The following is a 22,272-nucleotide window of genomic DNA, read 5'->3' as shown; positions in this document are numbered from 1 at the left end:
GTTTTGAGCAGTTCCACCATTATCGAAACCAGTTGCTACCCTTTATACCACTCGTTCCTCTAGGACGAGTCTCCTTTAAGCTCTTTTCTGACTCGTAAAAAATGAAAAGATTGCTGAGTATTTTCCCTTTTTGACTCGTTAAAGAGAATAAAAATGGAGGTCTACTTTCAGCTCTTTTCCGACCGTTTAAAGATGAAAAGATTGCCGAGTTACCCCTCTTGACTCGTTAAACGGAATGAGAGGTGGTCGCTTTTAAAGCACTTTTTTCGACCGTTTAACTTAAAAAGATTGCCGGGTGTTTGTTGTTTTGCACTCGTTATTGGTTCTAAAATGACGTGCTTCTGACCGCTTTTTTACTTTTTCGGGTCGAAGTCACTATTTACGAAAAGTACTCCTCGATCAAACTGGTCGGGCGGTTCTTTCGAGCATTGTTTTATACTTTTTCGGGCTCGAGAGACACAACTTTACGAAAAAGGACCCCCCTGGAGTTTCCTTTTCTGCTGTCTTTTCAGACTCTCTAAACAAGAAAAGACGCCGAGTTCTTCTTTTGTCAGGCTCGTTAAAACTTAATGACATTGTCGAAATGACATCTTCCCAAGCATATGCTATCCCCGTCAAGCTTGTCCTCCAAAAATAATCGGGGTACTTGCCAGAAATGGTGGGGAAAATGAAACTGTAATAATGGTCGTGTCGGCAGTATGTCGCTCTTGAACATGGCACTCGTCTGCATTTGTGCCTGGGTGGGAATTTCTCATCTTGTTTTAAACTAGCCTCCGTGGGTTTGGGTTATCCTATTTGACCTCTCATCTGCTCATTGCCTTGTCACCATGACCTCTGCTCATTTGATGTCAGATACTGCCAAATCCGCTGTCGTGCCGCCGATATGTTCAAGAGAAGTTGACCTCTGCAAGATTACCACCTCCCTCTGATGTCTCACACAAAATATTTTATCCTTCTCTGTCTCGTGTCGATGATGTGGGAAAGATCATGGCCCACCTTCGATCAAGGTTACTTCCGGTCGACTTCAGCTCATTATCCAGGAAAGTGACCTAGAGACACCCTTCAGGTGCCTTAGAGCCTGCATGCCTCAACGACAGGTTCTTCGTGTTCAACGTGAGGTTTTCATCATTGGCCTCCGATCGGATGATTCTGCGGGTGTTCGACACCAGCTCATTGATTCACACGCCGCGGATTGTACCTATAAGTACCTTGAGGACCATTGTCATTATTGGTGGTACCTCTCGCGTCTGTTAACAGTTTTCATTATTGACTGGTAATCAGACGATGTTCATGCATGTTCGACTTCAGCTCATGTATTCACATGCTTGAACTTGTACTTTGTTCGGATTGGGATGGAGCACAAGACCCTGGTTTTTGTCTGTTGCGAACCAGGCTGCGATTTTGTGGATTGTTATTACATGACTCATTGATGGATGGCTGCGCCCATACCTGAGTCTTTGGGATGGCTGCGACCATACCCTCTTATCTTTATGGTCTCTCCAGCTGGGTGGCTGCGTCCATACCACAAACCTTCTTCGTATGTCTTTTGGATGGCTGCGCCCATGCCTAGACTACATGTGATCGAGATATCACTTGTACATTCATGCAGGTCCTTCCTGGTGGTGTTCCAGTTCAGTAGTTTTGTAAAGTATTTCACCCCTCCCACTCTCTCGGGCTTCATGCTTTAGGGGGCATCTGTTACACAGTAATTTGTGACTGTCTCCCTGTCAGTCTCCCTACTGTCTCATGAAATCAAATGCACCATGCTCATGCTCTCTAAACTGGCCAAATGACCCACTTTTCCAAAGTTTATTGCATCAGCGCGTCTGTTATTAAAATAACCGCGCTGACGGGCAGCGGATAGTGTAACTGATGCGCTGCCAGCGCGGAAGCACACGGGTTTTCCGCGCTGGTCGAATTTCATGAGCCAGCGCATCCTATGAAAATATTAAGCCGCGTTGACATAGCCTTCTCTGTTACTGTGATGCGCTGTCAGCGCGTTAGTTCAGTGTTACACCCGCGCTGATCTAGTTTGGGCGAATTTGTTCCAACAGCCAGCCTTCCAGATGGTTCCAGACTTGGTTGTTGGCCTTGTGAGTATCACCCTCCCTTCTATGGGATGTCTGTTCGTCATTTGGAACCACCTTCCTTGAAGATAAGCTTGTCCTCCCACCATTCATGGGGACTCCTTCTCCTATTTAAACCTCCACCATTACCATGAGTAGCTAGTTTTTTGGAGTTTGTAGTTTTGGATAGTGTGGAATTTATAGTGCTTGGATTGTTGCTGCTAGTAGGTAGTTGGTGTGACAAGTGTGGCTTGCTAGAGGAAGCTTAAGGAAGGTTGTGAGTATTGCTTGTGTGAGAGAGAGAGCTTTTGTGTTGGGAGAATCTACCTCCAAGGGTGAATGCTTAAGAGACTTGCTGGCTGGACCCTCAAGAGAAGGACTCAGCGTCAGAACATTGGTTGTACCTTTCTCTGCTATTGATTTAATAATAGATGACTACTGTTATGGTTCCATTCTCATTTGTCTTTATAATGGTTAATGTGAATTACATCCTTTCTGACTGATGTATAATTTCTTTTATTAGATTTCACGTTTGTGTTTGTCTTTCTCTTCGTGTGTGCAGGTATCTATTCACGGAGATCGTGGAGGATCGTGACCGGCCAGAGCGAAGGAGCAAGAGCGGCATATCTTCATCAAACAATAGCGTTGGAAACCAAGTAGGTGTTCTTTGCCTCTTGTTTATTTGCAATTAGGAACTTGCACAGTAGCATTGATTGATTGTTGCTAGACCCATTCTGGGCTAGTAGGGATCGCCTCTATCCGTAGAGGGGATTTACCTCTCCAACAACTGTCATATACTAGGTCAGTGTTATATGTCTAGGGCACTGTCATATCAAGAGCACTGTCAAATACGAAGGGAACTATCATATATCAATGTGACTGCCATAATGCCATTACATTTCATTGTCAAGTCTAATCACACAATACTGTCATACTTGTCATTACATATCATACAAATTACTGCCAAGATTATTGTCATATCACAAGGTTGTTGCTATATCACAATATTTCTGTTACATACAAGATTATTGCCCTATGTATCACTGTCAGGCCAAGTCATGGATGACTGACCTAATACTAAGTTTCAAGGACACTCAATCATGTGTCAAAGTCATTGCTATGTCAACAAGGTCAATGCCATATCAATTTGTATCATACCTCAAAAGAGAAACATGACTTTCATACCTCAACCTTTGCATTACAGTCACTTCCCAAGCAACACTTCCATGGATCACTGACCATACATCATAACCATGCATCACTTTTATATTTTTGTCAAGCCATATTGTCATAAACATAAATATCACTTTTATATTGTTGTCTCAAGCCTGGCCGAGTATGCTTGGACTCAGCCGAGTTGGCTCGGTAATAACCCAACTGGTCGAACCGGTTCACAGGCCGAGTCGACCCGATGAGGCCTTGACTTAGACCAATTTGACCGAGTCGGTTCCGAGTCGGTCGAATCTTAAAACACTGGGTTGTATGGGATCCTGGTATCAATGTTTTTGTTGTGGATAACAATGAATTGTTTGAAGGCAAGCAATCTTTGGGCAGGAGGATTTGTAATATTCCCTCTCTTGATCTGGTAAAAATGGACGAAATCTATCCATGGTATTTATCGTGGTATTTTCCCATGGTTTTCGAGGGAAAATAATAAAACAATGTCTTTAGAGAGTCCATCAAACCTATTAAGGGGATAGAAGCTAAGCATTTGGATCATTCGGGTTTATGTATCTTGTTGTGTTTTTCTTGAGAACTTGGCATGGCCAGTTCTAGTTTGATCCCAGGGATGAAAACCTCGTGTATGTTATTTTGATCCATCCGAGGTCCACGATCATGTATCTTGTTTTCAACTATTAATATAAATAGAAGGCTTCATTTTTGGATCCATTTGTATTCTCATTCCCATTGCAAGTTTATTTTTTTTAATCATAGCACTAAAATGTCCTAGATCTATTTGAAATTTTATAGATCTTATAATTTTCCAACCAGTAATAATTGTCCCACTATTAATTTGGCAACTAAATTACTTCACTACAAATTAAATAGAAAAATCAACTTCCACTCCTTACTTTATTCAAAACTCAACTTGAATTCATTTTTTAATGGCCTATTAATGGCTCCATCTACCAAATATGATATCCTATGATTTTTTTTTTTTATTGAGATGCGACCTGAACAATTATTGATTTAGGACCTAGTTGATGAAAGGCCTTCGCAAGGTAATTCATTACAAATTTATTAATAACTCAATTTGAATTCATTTTTTAATTCTCGATTAAGGGCCCTGCTCCCGACTATGATCCAATTATTATACATAAATACATTGTTTCGTTGAATGATCCACAAAGGTGAAGGAATCTCGTGTTTTTCCCGCACTGAAGAATATGGCAAGGGAACAAATACAGATGTCAAATATGGAAGAACAACCAGACCTGCTTAAACCGCATGATCGTGTGGAAAGCAACACGACTGTTCGTCCGAAGGATTTAGGCATCTCAATAGGGAAACTTTTTAAGTATGCTGATTCATTTGATCTGTGGCTAATGGCATTCGGCACTGTAGGAGCCATTACAGATGGAATTACCATGCCTTTGATGTGGCTACTTGTATTAAACAAATTTGATAGACACAGTTGGAAATTTTGGTTCAACATCCACAGGAGATTTCTGTCGTATTATCAACACGGTAATAGTCATTTCCTTTACAACAAAACATTGCATAATATTCATATTACATATTGATGAATGTGTCGGTGATGGTTACTTGCACAGTATACTTTATGTCTACTCTATATATCAATCGTTACGTTTCTCGGTGGGTATTACATCTTCCTATTTCCTTCAAACCTTCTATAGTTAAATGGTTTTTGATGATCCTATCTATGACTAATGCTTTTCTTTGCTTTCTTTGATCAGAGGCGTTCTGTTGCACGAGGACCAGCGAAAGGCAAGCATCTCGGATGCTTATAAATTATTTTAAAGTTGTATTGAGGCAGGGCGAGGGATTCTTCAATGCCCAAAGAAATACAATAGCAGAAGTGGTTACCAGTGTTACTAATGATACTCTCATTATACATGACGTTTTAATAGAAAAGGTGTGATCTTATTACTCTATTCTGTCATTTAATTTATCAACGTTCAGACTCTTCATTAAGTTCATCTAATTTATCAACATTTGGACTCTTTACTAAGTTTTCTAATTTTAATATTGCTAATTATCTTGGGAGAATGTCCATCCTCAGCTACCCAACTTCGTCATGAATACTTCTTTATTCTTCATTAGTTATTTTGTGGCATTCTACTTTGTTAGAACTACTACACACCTACATGCGGACTCTTAGTTAGAGCATGGGACTACATGCAAGATTTCTTCTGCATGCTTTACTCCTTTATTTGCTCCTTCTTTAACTCCGCAACTGGGTAGTTCTTATGCATGATTTACTCCCTGATTTGATCCTTCTTTAACTCTAGAACTGGTTAGTTCTTCTGCATGATTTACTCCCTGATTTGCTCCTTCTTTCACTCCGCAACTGGCTAGTTCTCTCCAGAACTTGTTGTAGGTGTTGAGTCTTCTCATTGATCACCACTATGGTGCATTACCTTGGGATCTTCACCCAGTAATGCTATATCATGAGCATTGTAACCTATTTTCTAATGAATTATTCTTTTGCTCTTTCAATTTTCTTTTAGTGTTTTTGCTGTGCAAAGCTATGTGTTCAACCTTTACTAGCTAGATTCATCTGTGCAGGTTTTCTAACACATTTATATGGTATCAAAGCCCACAGGTTGCTAGATAAAAGGCGCACCAGTACTTTATTTTGCAGGTATTACAGCTTGGAGATCGAAGATCGACAAAAAAATGGAGTTTCCCAAAGCATCGATCCTAACACCGTACAACTATCACAAATGGAAGGACCAAATGGCTTGATACCTTCATCATAAAGGGTTGTACAGACAGAAGTGGAACCCACTTTAGCCATAGAGAAATCCAATTACCTCAACTATATGGATGAGGCCCACGGATCCATATGCATGTGCATTTCTCCAGAGTTGCAGTTTCGTCTATCTTCCTACTATACTCCCAATGAGATTTGGAAAAAGGTTGAAGAACTCTACGAGAAATACGATGAGATGAAAGGACATCTGCTCGAAGTGGAGCTGCTATCATTGGATCCATGGAACTATGACAGAATTCAAGACTTCTTCACCAGATATAATGATCTATTGTTGCAACTCAAGGGTTGTGGAATTGACAAATCCAAGGAGGAGAGTCGCCAAATTCTCTCTATTATGTCAAAGCTCGGACCAGAGTACTCTGTCTTTATGTCTACATTTCATTCAGTAAGGCTTGCAACAGGTAAATCCTACACTATGCCTTCTCTCAAATAATGTATGGAGTCCCTTATTTTTGAGGAAGATAAACTCATTGGCATGAGGAAAATCAAATCTCCAAAAGCGCATGCACTTGCTGTGCATGATGGTAGCCACAATAAAAATGAAAGATCTGATTCAAATCAAAAAAATCAGCTGCAAAAATATAAGGGAAAAGCACATTCCCATCCAAAGAAGGAAGGGTACACAAGCCCTTTAATGACTCCTCCGGCTCGAGAAATGAGAAAGGGAAGAAAGGAAACAGATGCACCTATTGTCAAAGAGGATTCCATCCAGAATCCTCTTGCATGAAGAAACAAATTGACCAAAAGGCAGAAATCCTTCAGAAGCACAACCTTCGGGACCACATCCCTCAGGGTGCCAAGAAGAAAATTGAGGATCCACCACACGGGAAAGGTAATAATTTTCATGCTTTAGTTGCAATTAATTCTTCTCCTAATGCATGGATTATAGATTCTGGTGCATCACATCATATGGCTGCTGAAAAGGAAGTCTATTCCTCTTGGGATGCATGCAAAGGACCTACCATCCTCATGGGATATGAATCACCTATTGAGGTCACTGGAAAAGGTAGAGTGGAACTTTTACATGGAAGCTTTGAAGATGTGCTTCATGTTCCAAAACTTTTGGTAAACCTGCTTTCAGTTTATCAGATCACTCATTCTGGCACTGGAAAGAGAGTGGAATTCACTCCAGATGCAGTGAACATATATGACCTACATAGTAGGTCCAAAATTGCAACTGGTGAGGTAAACAATGGAGCCAGACTTTACACATTTTCTAAATTTATTGAATCTGAATCCTCCTTATTGCTTACACACGCTGATGATAATAGTAGGCTTTGGCACTAGGGGTTTGGTCATTTAAATTATAGGTATATGTAGTAGCTAAGCAAGCATGAGATGGTGGAAGGCTTGCCAAATATTAGTTTCTCCAAAGGAGTTTGTGAAGGGTGTGTCCTTGGAAAACATCCTAGAGAAAAGTTTGACACCGACAAAACTCACAGAGCATCCTCTCCTCTAGATCTAATCCATAGTGATCTCACGGGGCCTTTTCCTCATCCTTCCATCAACAAAGCAAGGTATGTGCTTACATTTATTGATGATTTCTCACTATATACTTGGGTGTATCTTCTCAGGGCCAAATCTGAAGTTTTTGCGCACTTTGAAGATTTCAAAGCACTAGTTGAGACACAGTCACACAGAAAGATCAAAGTCCTCCATACAGACAATGGGGGGGAATATGTCAACACAGCACTTTGGAACCTTTGCCTTCAGTTCGACATACAGTTGCAGTACACAGTTCCATACACTCTGCAGCAGAACGGAGTTGCTGAGAGAAAGAACCGATCTCTCAAAGAGATGGCTTCCTGCATGTTGCATGCTAAGTCACTGCCTCATAAGCTATGGGCTGAAGCACTTAATTGTGCTAACTACATCCATAACATATCTCCTCATAGGTCTGTCAAGGATCAGACCCCCTTTGAGGCTTGGAGCAGCACTAAACCAGAGGTCATCCGTTTCCATGTTTTCGGCTCCCGAGCATGGGCCAGGATCCCCTCTGAAAAGAGAAAAGCTATTGATCCACAGAGCATTGAGTGCATCTTTGTTGGATACCCTGATGGTGTGAAGGGATACCAGCTCCTGATTTCCTCTACGGACAAGCTCATCATTGAGCGAAGTGTCAAATTTGAGGGAAGTTTCTCGCATGCACCTCAATTGCTGCATGCAGGCACCTTTTATCTACCTCATGTCCGAGATGATGACTCAGTACACTCAGAAGCAGATACAAAGCATGCAGATGCCGAGGTAGAGCATGCAGATGCAGAGACAAAGTCTTCAGATACAAATCTAGTGCATGCATATGGTGATCCACATCCAATCCCAGATCGGGTTTCCAGCAGTGAATCATATTCCCCTATCATAAATCAGAGAACAAGGAGCTTACGTGAGATATATGCACAATACCACCCAGCTACTAGAAATTGTCTTGTGGGGGATAACTCTGATCTGCAAAGGAATAGCTCAAAGTTTATTGATCCTCCTCTTTCCCTCACTACCACTGAACCATCGCCATCCTGGCATTGTCATTCGATTCATTCTTCTGATCCACAGTCTTATGCTGAGGCTGTTGGGCATCCATATTGGGAGTCCGCCTTGGAGGAGGAGTATAACTCCCTCCTCGAGAACCAAACCTGGGATCTGGTCCCCCTTCCTTCAGGAAGGAAACTTGTCCGATGCAAATGGGTCTACATGACCAAGAGTGCTGCAAATGGGCAAATCACCAGATGGAAAGCAAGGCTAGTAGCCAAAGGCTTCCAACAAATGCATGGCATTGATTATGACAAGAACTTTGCTCCAGTAGCAAAGATGGATTCCATACGCCTTACACTTGCCATTGTGGTTGCCCAAGGGTGGGAAATACATCAGATGGATGTGAAGAATACCTTTCTTCACGGAGACCTATCTGAGGAGATCTACATAGAGCAGCCACATGGTTTCATTCGGGATTCATCTTTGGTCTGCAGACTAAAGAAATCTCTCTATGGCCTTAAGCAGGCCCCGAGAGCTTGGTATGCAAAGATGGATTCTTTTCTCTTATCACAAAACTTTGAAAGATGTAAGTCTGATCCAAATGTTTACATGCTCAGGACACATGATTCTCTTCTTATCTTAGTTTTGTTGTGGATGATCTCTTAATCACAGGCAGCTTGGCTTCAACCATTGCTACAGTAAATAGGGCCTTGCATGATAGGTTCTTGATGATGGACATGGGTCCATTATGCTTCTTTCTTGGTCTTGAGATCAGCCAGGATGCCACAGGCATCAAACTCTCTCAGGCTAAGTATGCACGGGATCTCCTTGAGAGATTTCACATGACTGACTGCAAGCTAGCACCGACTCATTTTCTGTCTGGGGTCTGCCTTGAGGGTGGAGGTGACACTCCATTAGTTGACACCACTCTCTACTGACAGTTAGTGGGGATCTTATTGTACCTCACCCACTCCAGACCAGATCTCTCATATGCAGTAGGGGCAGTTTCCAGATACATGCAGGAGCCGCATGAGCTACACTGGAATGCTGCCAAGCACATCCTCCGATATGTGCAGGGCACCATCACCTTCAGGATTCACTATGCGATAGGCATTTCGTTGAATCTCCTTGGCTTCACTGATTCTGATTGGGTGGACAATAGTATTGATCGCAAGTCCACCTTCGGATATTCACTCAGTCTAGGGTCAGGCCCTATCTGTTGGTCAAGCAAGAAGCAGGCCACTATTGCTCTCTCTTCAGCCGAGGCTAAGTATAGAGGAGTAGTCGACATCACCATTCAGGCTCTGTGGCTACAACACTTCCTCACTGAGTTGGGCGTCCAGTTCCACCAGCTCATTGTCATCTAGTGTGACAACCAGAGCACTCTCAAATTTTGCAGGGATCTAGTACAGCGGCAATGGACGAAGCACATAGAGATCCATATGCACTGCATCAGAGACTTAGTACATGACCGGGTCATTGATTTGCAGTTCTGTCCTTCAGCAAAACAAACTGCAGACATCTTCACCAAGGCATTCACTGAGCAGAAGTTTCGCTCTCTACGCGATCGTCTTGGAGTGAAGGACACGGTTGCTTAACAATTGTCTTTTCTTCCTCTTTTCTTTTGATTACATTGTATTTTGAGGGGGGAGTTTTCCCACGAGGTTTTCTCTCTTTCCTCAATTTTAGTACAAGTTGCACTGTATTTTGGGTGACTTTTGGCTTTAGTTGCCAGGGCCCATTTTCTAATTTTCCCCATAGTGGTGTTCAGGGGGGGTGTTGGAACTACTACACACCTATATGCGGACTCTTAGTTAGAGCATGGGACTACATGAAAGATTCCTTCTACATGATTTACTCCTTGATTTGCTCCTTCTTTCACTCCGCAACTAGTTAATTCTTCCGCATGATTTGCTCCTTCTTTAACTCTGCAACTGGTTAGTTCTTCTACATGATTTACGCCCTGATTTGCTTCTTCTTTCACTCCGCAACTGGCTAATTCTCTCCAGAACTTGTTGTAGGTGTTGTCTTTTCATTCATCACCACTATGGTGCATTACCTTGGGATCTTCACCCAATAATGCTATATCATGAGCATTGTAACCTATTTTCTAATGAATTATTCTTTTGTTCCTTCAATTTTCTTTTAGTGTTTTTGCTCTGCAAAGCTGTGTGTTCAACCGTTACTAGCTAGATTCATCTGTGTAGGTTTTCTAATACATTTACATACTTGACATGGAGACTGGCATTAGTGTCAATTCCTTTCGTGATCATGTTGATCATTCCCGGCATAATGTATGGACGGATTCTAGTGGGGACTTCTTGCAAGTTCATCGAAGCATATAATATAGACGATAATATTGCAGAGCAAGTTCTTTCATCCATTAGGACAGTCTTTGCCTTTGTTGGATAGGAGAGGACAATGGCTAAGTTCTTCGATGCGCTCAATGCGACTGTAAAGCTTGGGCTTAAATAAGGTCTTGTCAAAGGCTTTACAGTAGGAAGCGGAGGAGTAACCTTCGGTATCTGGGCATTCAACTCTTGGTATGGTAGCAGATTGGTAATGTATCATCGCGCTAGCGGAGGAAGGATTTTCGCGGCTTCAAGTTGCATTCTTATGGGTGGATTGTAAGCATTCTCACTCTATTCATCTCTCTTTCTCATGTACTTCTACAATTGATCCTACAACGGGAAATTTACCACATTTTGAAGTTCAAGCAAAATCTCTGAAAGCACTGTTGCGTTTACAGAGCTCTAGGGACTGCGCTTCCGAATATCAGATACTTTTCAGAAGCACATGTTGCTTGTAAACGAATCTTTGAGATGGTTGATAGAGAACCGATCATTGATTTGGAAGATGCAAAAGGAGAAATATTGAAAGAGGTCAGCGGTAAACTTGAATTTAGAAACGTTGAGTTTGCATATCCATCTCGACCAGAATCCAAGATATTTCGCAATTTCTGTCTAACCATTCCCGCAAACAAGACTGTTGCATTGGTGGGGAGAAGCGGGTCCGGTAAGTCTACGACTGTGTCATTGATAGAGAGGTTCTACGATCCACCGGCTGGAGAGATTTTGCTGGATGGAGTGAATAGTAAAAGGCTACAATTGAAATGGTTGCGTTCCCAAATTGGACTAGTAAGTCAAGAACCTGCACTCTTCGCTACATCGATCAAGGAGAACATCTTGTTCGGAAAAGAGGGAGCCAGCATGGATCAGGTTATTGTTGTGGCTAAATCTTCAAACGCTCAAGATTTGATTAGTCAACTACCAGATGGTTATGACACACAGGTAATATTTAGGTTTTTACTCTCATTCTTCATTTCTAAAGTGCAGTCAATTTGAGTTTACTTTCTTCATTTGGGCCATACAGGTGGGTGACCGCGGAGTCCAGTTGTCGGGAGGGAAAAAGCAACATATAGCTATTGCAAGAGTTATGCTCAAGGGTCCTCGTCTACTTCTTCTAGACGAGGCCACAAGTGCTCTAGATGCAGAGTCAGAGAGAATCATTCAGGATGCTCTAGACAAAGCTTCAGTTGGAAGCACAACTATTGTAGTAGCTCATTGCCTCTCGACCATCCACAACGCAGACATGATTGCGGTGGTTCAATGTGGTCATGTGATCGAGACAGGTATGCATGAAGATCTGATCTGTAAACCCAATGGAGCATACGCTGCTTTGGTGAAACTACAACTTGATGCGGCAGATAAGCCAGATGAGAGATTCGAAGGCACTACTATGCTAGATCAGTCTTTGGTAACAAGGAGTTCTAGCATATATACTAGATCGAGTACGAATGCCTCTGTATCGACCCATCGAGAACTGGTACATGAAGAAAAGCTTGCTTCCACCGCTTCATTCCATCAACTGTTTCTATTAAATGCCCCAGAATGGAGGCATGCTCTATTGGGTTGTTTAGGAGCCTTAGGTTCCCGAGCAGTTCAACCTGTTTTTCCCATGTTCCTTGGGGCAACTTTATTTGTACTTTTCCTTCACGACCATGAACAGATCAAATAAAATATCGAATATTACTCCTTCATGTTTGTGGTTGTGGAAGTACTATCGTTTTCAACAAACATGTTACAGCATTACAATTTTGTTGGGAATTTTTCTGGTAAAATTCCAAAAACAAATAAATTGAACACAGAGACAATGCTCTGTTTTTCTCCAGGATCTTTAACACAGGGAAGCTTAAAAAATTTCTGAGCAGAGCATTACATACACCCACAATATATTTGTATTCATTAAAACAAAATTCCTGATACAAGATTCATCCTCTTTCACTCAGACCGATTCAGCAAAACATTTTAACAAAATTACTCTGTCTCCTTTATAAAAAAAAATTACACAGCTGTGTGTAAATTTTGTTTACATTTACTGCTGTAAATATTATGTGCTCCTCCACATTACAAAATCCCCTGTTCTTCTCTGCTCGCACTGCTGTGCATATCACAAATGTTTTTAATACAATATAAACCTGTTCAAAAATTCTCCCCTGCTTCTTCTACGCACTACTGTGTGATTCGTTTCACATACAATACATAGTCTAGGAAATTACCTACGCTGCTGCGTTTCACCGTTTTTTTCACACAAGTCAACTCATAACAAAAGCATAAAACATACTATGCGTATGCGACAACAAAACCAAAAAAAATTACATTGCGTATATGACCATACTCCCGTACATATTAAAAACATTAAAATTTAAAAACATTTACCTATGCCCATACCTCCGTAAGAAAAAAGAACATTAAAATTAAAATCTTTTACCAATACTCTACGAACCATTCAATTTCATTTATATTTTACCGGCGGTCAACCCAAAAATTTACGCAATGTCATAATTCATTTGCTGCAGGTCTGAGATGTCCGACAACTGTTGATCTGCCCTCAGGAAATTGAACGATTGAGGTGAATATCGGAAGGCCTTTATCTGCTGAACGTTATGTCCCGATGGAGAGCTGCACGGGAAAACGTACAGAGTATACGTGTCCAAAACTGATTGCATCAGATGAGTTTGTATGAAAACCACCTGCAAACCAAAAGCAGTCCGATAAGGTAGCGGTTTTCTGGAGCTGTTTTGCGCGCAGTTGAAATTACGTTCTCAAAACTCCCCTTTAATTTCAACTGCTAGGCATTCAATCATACCCAAACATTTCCTCAAAAATTCGAAGCTTTTCTAGTCCAATGGCTTTGTCAAAATGTCTGCAACCTGTTCCTGAGTTCTGCAATGTTGTAAAGTGATTTCTCCATTGCTTACCAATTCCCTGGTGTAATGAAACCTTTTGTCAATGTGTTTCGTTCTCTTATTAAACACTGAATTCTTTGATAATGCAATAGCTAAGCTATTGTCACAAAAAATCACCGTTCCTTTTGCCTGCTCTTGGCCTAAGCTCCTTAACATTCTTCTCATCCAAACTGCTTGACATGTTGCTGTTGTAGCTGCCACATATTCTGCCTCTGTTGTAGAGAATGCCACAATATGTTGTTTCTTAGAAGCCCATGAAATGGCTCCTGAACCCATGTGAAAAACATAACCGGAAGTGTTTTTCCGATCATCTACACTTCCAGCCCAATCACTATCAGTGTATCCAACTAAATCTGAATGTTCTGAGACAGTATATAAAATGCCAAACCTTTTAGTACCTTTAACATACCTCAGAATTCTTTTTGTTGCCTGCCAATGTGCTTCTCTTGGCCTCTCCATGAATCTGGAAATTAAACTAACAGCAAACATTATGTTAGGTCTAGTTGCAGTTAAATACATGAGGCTTCCAACTATGCTCTTGTACAAACTAGGATCAAAATCCTTACTGCTGTCCTCTTTGCTGAGTTTTAATCCCATCACTGTGGGAGTGATTGCTGCCTTGCACTCTTGCATATTAAATCTACCCAACACTTCATTTACATATTTTGTTTGTGCAATAAAAATTCCATTTTCATTTTAATCTACTTCTATTCCTAAGAAGTATCTCAGCAAACCCATGTCAGTCATTTCAAATTCTTCTTTCATGACTATTTTGAAGTTTTTAATGAGGTAATCATTACCTATAAAAATAACATCATCAACATACAACACAACAATTATAATTTTACCATCTTTTTCTTTGATGTAGAGGGTGGGTTCTCCCTCACACTTTTCAAATCCTTTTTCCAGTAGATAGGAATCTATCCTACTATACCACGCTCTTGGCACTTGCTTCAGCCCATAAAGAGCTTTCTTCAATCTGAACACTTTGTGCTCTTGGCCTTTCTTCTCATAGCCTAGAGGTTGTTCAATGTAAACCTCTTCCATTAACACTCCATTAAGAAATGCTGATTTCATGTCCATTTGGTAAACTTTCCATTTGTTTTGTGCTGCTATGGACAACACTGCTCTCACGGTTTCCATTCTTGCAACCAGTGCGAAAGTTTCCTCATAGTCTCTCCCATACTGCTGCTTGTATCCCTTGACAACAAGTCTTGCCTTGTGCTTTTCTATCTTGCCTTTAGCATTACTCTTGGTCTTATAGACCCATTTAACTCAAATGACTTCTTTACCTTTTGGTAGCTCAACCAAATCCCATGTCTTGTTTCTCTCTATGGCATTGATCTCCTCATCCATAGCTTCTATCCATTTCCTATCCTTAATAGCATCTTCGAAATGAATAGGGTCATCAACATGACAATACAAAGCAAACAAGGAATTCATTCCTTCATCCTAAATGTCACTTAAATTTCTGAATTTCTTACCTCTTTCATTTGGTGTGCAAGTGCTTGATGACGCACTTGAATTTCCTCCTTGTGGTGTGCTTGGAGAAGCACTTTCATTTCTCCTCAAGGGTGTCTCTTGCTGTCCTTGTGTTGGCGCTGCTGTTTGGGGATGTATTTCAGCCATCTCCTCATCATCTTCATCATGAGACAAACAGTTTTTAACATTAACTGTTTTCTCTATGCTTCCATCCCAAGCTTCCTCCTCAATGAATTGAACATCTCTGCTCACAAAAAACTTTTTGGTAGATGGGATATACAACCTGTAAGCTTTGGATTCCTCACTGTATCCAATAAAAATACATTTCTCCCCTTTGCTGTCCAACTTCTTCCTTAGCTGATCTGGAATGTGTGCATAAGCCACACATCCGAAAATTTTCATGTGGGTGACACCTTTCTTTCTCCCACTCCATGCTTCTTCCGGCACTCTGTTCATGACTGCTTTTGTTGGACACCTATTCAAAATATATACTACACAGTGTAGAGCTTCAGCTCAATAATCATTTGGCAAATGCTTTGCCTTCAACATGCTCCTCGCCATATCCATGATGGTCTTATTCTTCCTTTCAGCTACTCCATTTCACTGCGGGGTGTACCTAGCTGTAAATTGCTTGTATATTCCATTTTCTCTACAAAACCACAGAAAGTATTTGGAGATATGCTCACCTCCTTTGTCAGTTCTTAAAACTTTGGTATGCAGCCCGCTTTGGTTTTCCACAAGTGCTTTGAAATTTCGAAATTTTTCAAACACTTCGCTTTTGTTCTTTAGAAAATAAGCCCAAGTCTTTCTGGTAAAATCATCAATGAATGTTAGAAAATATTGGCTGCCTGCTAGTGATGGAGTTTGCATCGGTCCACATAAATCTGAGTGAACAATTTCTAAGGGTGCCTTTGCCCTTATGCTTTTCCCTGATGGAAAACTTTCTCTGTGTTGTTTCCCCAAAATGCAACCTTCACAAAGGCTGTCTGGTTTCTCTATCAATGGTAATCCTCTTACCATTCCTTTTCTACTCAACAAGTTAAGACCTCCAAAGTTGAGATGTCCAAATCTCAAATGCCACAACCAATTTTCATCCTTTGGCACACTTTGGAAAACCTCTTGGGTAACTTGTGCAATTACTTCTTTGTTTTTCAAATGTGCCATTATTCTGAGAGGGAACATCATGTTCCTCGTCATCTTCATTTCAACAATATATCTTTTGCTGGATGCTCTATCCATGATGGTGCATAGATCATTCACAAAGAAGACATTGTAACCCTTTTGAACAAGCTGCCCAATACTCAAGAGGTTACATCTCATTCCAGGAACATAGTAGACATATGCTATGGTTTTCTTTTCACCTTTCTTTGTAAATATCTTAACTTCTCCTTTCCCTATAACAGAAATTTTGCTATCAGTTCCTAGTGTGACTTGTGATTTCACATTCTGATCTAAATTGGAAAACAAGGCTATGTTTCTTGTCATATGGTTGCTACAACCAGAATCTAGAAACCATATATCTTCACTGTTTGTTTCAGCCATGTTACGAGCTAAAAACACATTATCTTGGCTGATATTTTCTCTAGTGATATTTGCATTAGATTTATTACTCATATCATGCGACCTCTTCCTACATTCATTAGCACAATGCCCATATTTTTTACAATAATAACATTGGACATTGGATTTTTCATACCTTTGTCCTTGAGCATGATATTGTCCTCTTTGTTGGTTGCTGCCTTGGCCTTGGTTCTAATTTGAATTGCTACCTCTTCCTTGATCATTTGCTGGACTGTTCCTTCCACCTCTGTTTTGGCTTCTGCCTCTTCCTCTCTTGTTTCCTCTGCCTTGACCTCTTCCTCTTCCAAAGAACATCTGGGTCTTGAAGGCTTGCTCTAGAGATGAGTTTTCATTTCTACTCAATCTTTGCTCATGTATTATGAGTGATGCATGTAGTTCATCAATTGAAAAGTTTGAGAGATCCTTTGTCTCTTCTATGGTGGTGACAATCACATGGAACCTTGAGGGTAGGACTCTCAATATTTCTCCACAATCCTCCTTTCTTCAAGAGTCTCTCCATGAGTCCTTATCTGTGTGACCAGACCAATTACATGTGTGGAGAATGAGTCAATATTGTCTGACTCCTTCATGCACAGATTCTCAAAATCTTTCCTCAACAATTGTAGTTTTGTTGTCTTCACTTTCTCCATGCCTTGATAGGTTGTCTTGAGGGTTTACCATGCTTCTTTGGATGTCTTAGCTGCTGCTATCCTTGGAAACACACTCTGGTCCACTGCTTGATGCAAAAACACAAGGGCATTTGAATCCTTCTTCCTATTGCTCTTCAACAGATTCTTCTCTGTCTGAGTTAATCTATTAAACTCATTTTCATCTGCTGGTTCTTCAAAACCATCCTCAACTAATTCCCATAAATCTTGTGAGGAAAACAAGGCTCTCATGGTTATTGCCCAATAGTCATAGTTTTTCCCATTAAACTGTGGGAGCTGAGTATTAAACATACCCATGCTAGTGCTGGCCATTCTTTGCATTCTGAGCTATGCTTCAAATATTTGACTGTGTATTTAAAAACACTCACTGTTTCTTCAGCAGTAACACAAAAACTAATCTGAGAAATACCTGGATCCTTTTGCCTCAGACTTCCTTTTGCCTGAGACTTCACTCTGCTGGAGAAGTTGTTGCACCAAAAAAACTCCTTCCTTCAGCTTCTTTGACACCTTCAAAGAGCCTGAATCTGCTCTGATACCATTGTTTGTAATTTTTCTAGTAAAATTCCAAAAACAAATAAACTAAACACAGAGACAATGCTCTGTAAAAAATTTCTGAGCAAAACATTACATACACCTGCAATATCTTTGTATTCATTAAAACAAAATTCCTGATACAAGATTCATCCTCTTTCACTCAGACGGATTCACCAAAACATTTTAACAAAATTACTTTTTCTTCTTTATAAAAAAAAATTTACATGTGTAAATTTTGTTTACATTTACTACTGTAAAAACTATCTTTGTATTCATTAAAACAAAATTCCTGATACAAGATTCATCCTCTTTCACTCACAGGGATTGACCAAAACATTTTAACAAAATTACTCTCCTTTATTAAAAAAAAATTACACGTGTAAATTTTGTTTACATTTACTGCTGTAAAAACCTTTTGCATATACTGCTGTAAAAATTATGTACTCCTCCACATTACAAAATCCCATGTTCTTCTCTGCTCTCACTGCTGTGCATATCACAAATGTTTTTAATACAATATAAACCTGTTCAAAAATTCTCCCCTGCTTCTTCTACGCACTACTGTGCAATTCGTTTCACATACAATACATACACACAAGTCAACTCATAATAAAAGCATAACACATACTATGCGTATGCAACAACAAAACCATAAAAAATTACATTGCCTCTATGACCATACTCTAGTACATATTAAAAACATTAAAATTTAAAAACATTTCCCTATGCCCATAGCTCAGTAAGAAAATATTAAAAACATTAAAATTTAAAAACATTTCCCTATGCCCAGAGCTCACTAAGAAAAAAAACATTAAAATTAAAATCTTTTACCAATACTCTACGAACGCATTCAATTTCATTTATATTTTACCGGGGTCAACCCAAAAGTTTAAGCAATGTCATAATTCATTTGCTGCATGTCTGAGATGTACAACAGTTGATTTGCCTTCAGTAAATCGAAGGGTTCAGGTAAATATCGGAAGGCCTTTATCTGCTAAACGTTATGTCCAAATGGAGCGCTGCATGGCAAAACGTATAGAATACACACGTCCAAAACTGATTGCGAAAACCACCTTTCTGGAGCTGTTTTGGGCGCAGTTGAAATTACGTTATCAACAAATTTTGCTACTATGGGGAATATCCTTACTAATAGGGTTCGAGAGCCGATGCTGTCCAAAATCTTTACATTTGAGATTGGGTGGTTCGATAATGAGGAGAATTCTAGTGGAGCTGTTTGCTCCAGATTAGCAACAGATGTTAATGTGGCAAGTATCTGATCTTAAAGTTTTAATATTTCCAATAAAACTGTGAATTGTATTACAGTATTCTTATGGTTCGAATATGCAATTTGTGATACAGGTGAGATCTCTGGTCAAAGATCGTATATCGTTACTTGTAGAAACTTCGGCAGCTGTTGTAATAGCCTTCTCGATGGCCTTGATAATAGCATGGCGTCTTGCAGTTGTAATAATCGTAGTGCAACCCATTATTGTATTATGTGTCTACACTAAAAGGGTTCTTCTCAAGGCCATGTCTCAAAAGGCTATAAAGCTCAAGATCAAGGTAGCAACTCGCAGCGGAGGCTGTGGCTAACCATCGCACTATTAGTACCTTCTCTTTACAGGAGAAGATCCTCTCTCTCTTTGAAAAGAGTCAAGAAGAACCTCGCAGAGAGATTATCAAACAATCTTTGTTTACGGGGTTCGCTCTTGGAACATTGCAATGCATCATCCTATACATTACGGCTTTAAACTTTTGGTATGGAGGACAACTTGTATGAAAAGGACAAATCACATCCAAAGCTTTTTTCCAAATTTTCTTCATTCTGATAACCACAGGAAAAGGTTTAGCGGAAGCGGGAACTATGAGCAGCGACATTGCTAAAGGATCCAATGCAGTCAAATCTGTGTTTGGCATACTGGACAGGGAAAACCGCATAAACCCGGAGGATGAGAAAGGCGAGAAAGCGGATAAGATAGAAGGAAACGTGGACTTCGCTTATCCATCTCGTCCAGATGTTATGATCTTCAAGAACTTCTGCTTCAGGATAAAAGCAGGCAAAACATGGCTCTGGTAGAACAAAGCGGATCCGGAAAATCGACTATTATTGGATTAATTGAAAGGTTTTACGATCCCCTAAAAGGATCAGTGAAAATCGATGGCAGTGACATCAGGGCGTTCAATTTGAAGAGTTTGAGGAATCACATAGGTCTGGTAGGTCAAGAGCCCACGCTGTTTGGAGGAAGCATTCGAGACAACATTCTCTACGGAAAAGAGAATGCAAGCGAGGTGGAGATGATCGGAGCTGCAAAGGCTGCAAATGCTCATGACTTCATCAGGTAAATACTGCAATTTTTTAATTGAAACATAATTTTTATGCAATAATACATATATTCAATCAGCTGCGATTAAGCAGATTGTTTGTGGAATAAATTAGGACAAACTGAATATGGCAGTGGTTTAACTTGGATTTGTGTAGCTCTTTGGAGAAGGGATACTAAACAAATTGTGGAGACAGAGGAATGCAATTATCGGGAGGGCAAAAGCAACGCATTGCTATAGGCAGGGCGATCATAAAGAATCCGAGCATATTACTGTTGGACGAGGCCACCATTGCGTTCGACAGGCAATCGGAGAAGATGGTTCAAGAGGCCCTGGACAGAATAATGGTGGGAAGAACGACTATTGTGATAGCTCATAGACTGACAACCATTCAAAATGCAGATTCGATTGTTGTGATTGAAGATGGGAAAGTGATTGAGCAGGGAACTCATTCGTATCTCATGAGCAAAGGAAAAGGTAATCCATATTACTCTCTCGCCAGTATCCAGCTAGGCTACCACTAGATTCTCACCTCCCTCACTCAAAGGGTCAAAAGTATTCTTCCGTGATCCATGTCCTAAAACTTTCTAAATGCCTTCAGCCAAATTTTGAACTTGAATCTTCATTTCTTCGTTATTTGTGCACGCGCTAAATCATTCAAAATGTCGTCAGCCAAATTTGGAATTTGTAGGGGCCGTTTAACGTTAATGTCATAATTATATGTTGTAACGAATTATAATAAAATCAGTTAGGGCCAAAGAGACTGGATTGGCTTCTTGAATCTCGACATGACTCGGAATCGCAAGTGAAAACGATGGAATATATTTGCTCAATACTTTCTCTCAATTATACTTTATCACTCCTTAACGTCTTTGTCAACTTAGTCATTTTCTTTTTAATGTCCTTGTCAACTTGAATCTATTTCATCAAAATTGGCGTCCTATCCCTTTCGAGGACACCTGATTGATGTCGTTGGATCACCTTCAATCTTGAGTATGGCCGTCTCCTTTCACTTAAACCTAAAACAGGCTCCATTAATCGTTGAAATCCACGTAGACAATTAACTCATTTAGTATCTGATGTAGTATTTTGATAATACTGTGAAATCGGAGAAAATCAGAGCTCATGCAATGTTTAATGTAGCCAGAAGAAAGAGAATTTAAAAAATAATATAAAAACGGCATATACATGGGCCAGCTTTTGAAAAAAAGATGTTGTCTTTGTCGATTCACCTTTTCATACCTGTACGTAGAGGAAGGCATCGAAGCTCTGACCATAGAAACAACGTAGATCAATAGGATTCCCACGGTCAAGCCTCGGGATACAAAAGTAGGTCGAGCAGAATACGTTGTATTTCAAAACCTAATATAACAGACCATCAAAAACTGATAACCATCAATTTGATAACCTAATATGGTCTGTATAAACCTCGCCACGCTGAAGCTAAAGTATATCGACGTGTATATATATATATGAAACTGTAAATTCGATGTCGAAGCATTTAAGTTACTTTTGATGGCGGGTTTATGGGCAAGATGTTTGCACAAGAATGTTGTTTAAGATTGAAAATAAATTAACTTTTAATAGAATAAATATGAGTTCTACAGTGGGTTAGTGGTTATTATTTCAAATTCTAAGAATTAAAAAAAAAAATTCACATGTATTTCAACATTTAATTGAATCATTAAAAAGTTTAAGAAAGGTTAAATGTAAGGGGAATATTATAATATCTATATAGATTTATTTAAATATTGCAAAGAGATTTAATTTTTTCAAGTGTAAAATTTTTATAACCAGATATTATTTAAATATTTTGTAAGTTATTTTTTATTTTTTTTTCAATTTTGATGACAGGCTTACAAGGTTACACATCATATTGGGTTGTAGAATAAGTCTATCAGCTCAATCAGATTAGATTTATTTTAATTGGGATCTATCAAGGGCCCACAGGAATCAAATCTCTTT

General features: G+C 39.9%; 1 pseudogene; it reads left to right on the top strand.

Annotated features, from left to right (window-relative positions):
• The first annotated feature begins 11,315 nt into the window (after nt 1–11,315).
• Nucleotides 11,316–20,831, top strand: LOC149207113 (putative multidrug resistance protein; annotated as a pseudogene).
• Nucleotides 20,832–22,272: the final 1,441 nt, after the last annotated feature.

This window comes from Pinus tabuliformis, chromosome 1_2 (assembly GCF_031772625.1).
Source record: "Pinus tabuliformis cultivar Carrire ecotype Pingquan chromosome 1_2, CPIR1, whole genome shotgun sequence".
NCBI lineage: Eukaryota > Viridiplantae > Streptophyta > Pinopsida > Pinales > Pinaceae > Pinus > Pinus tabuliformis.
Note: the sequence above shows the minus strand (reverse complement) of the source record. Positions and strands in the feature narration are given on the sequence as shown.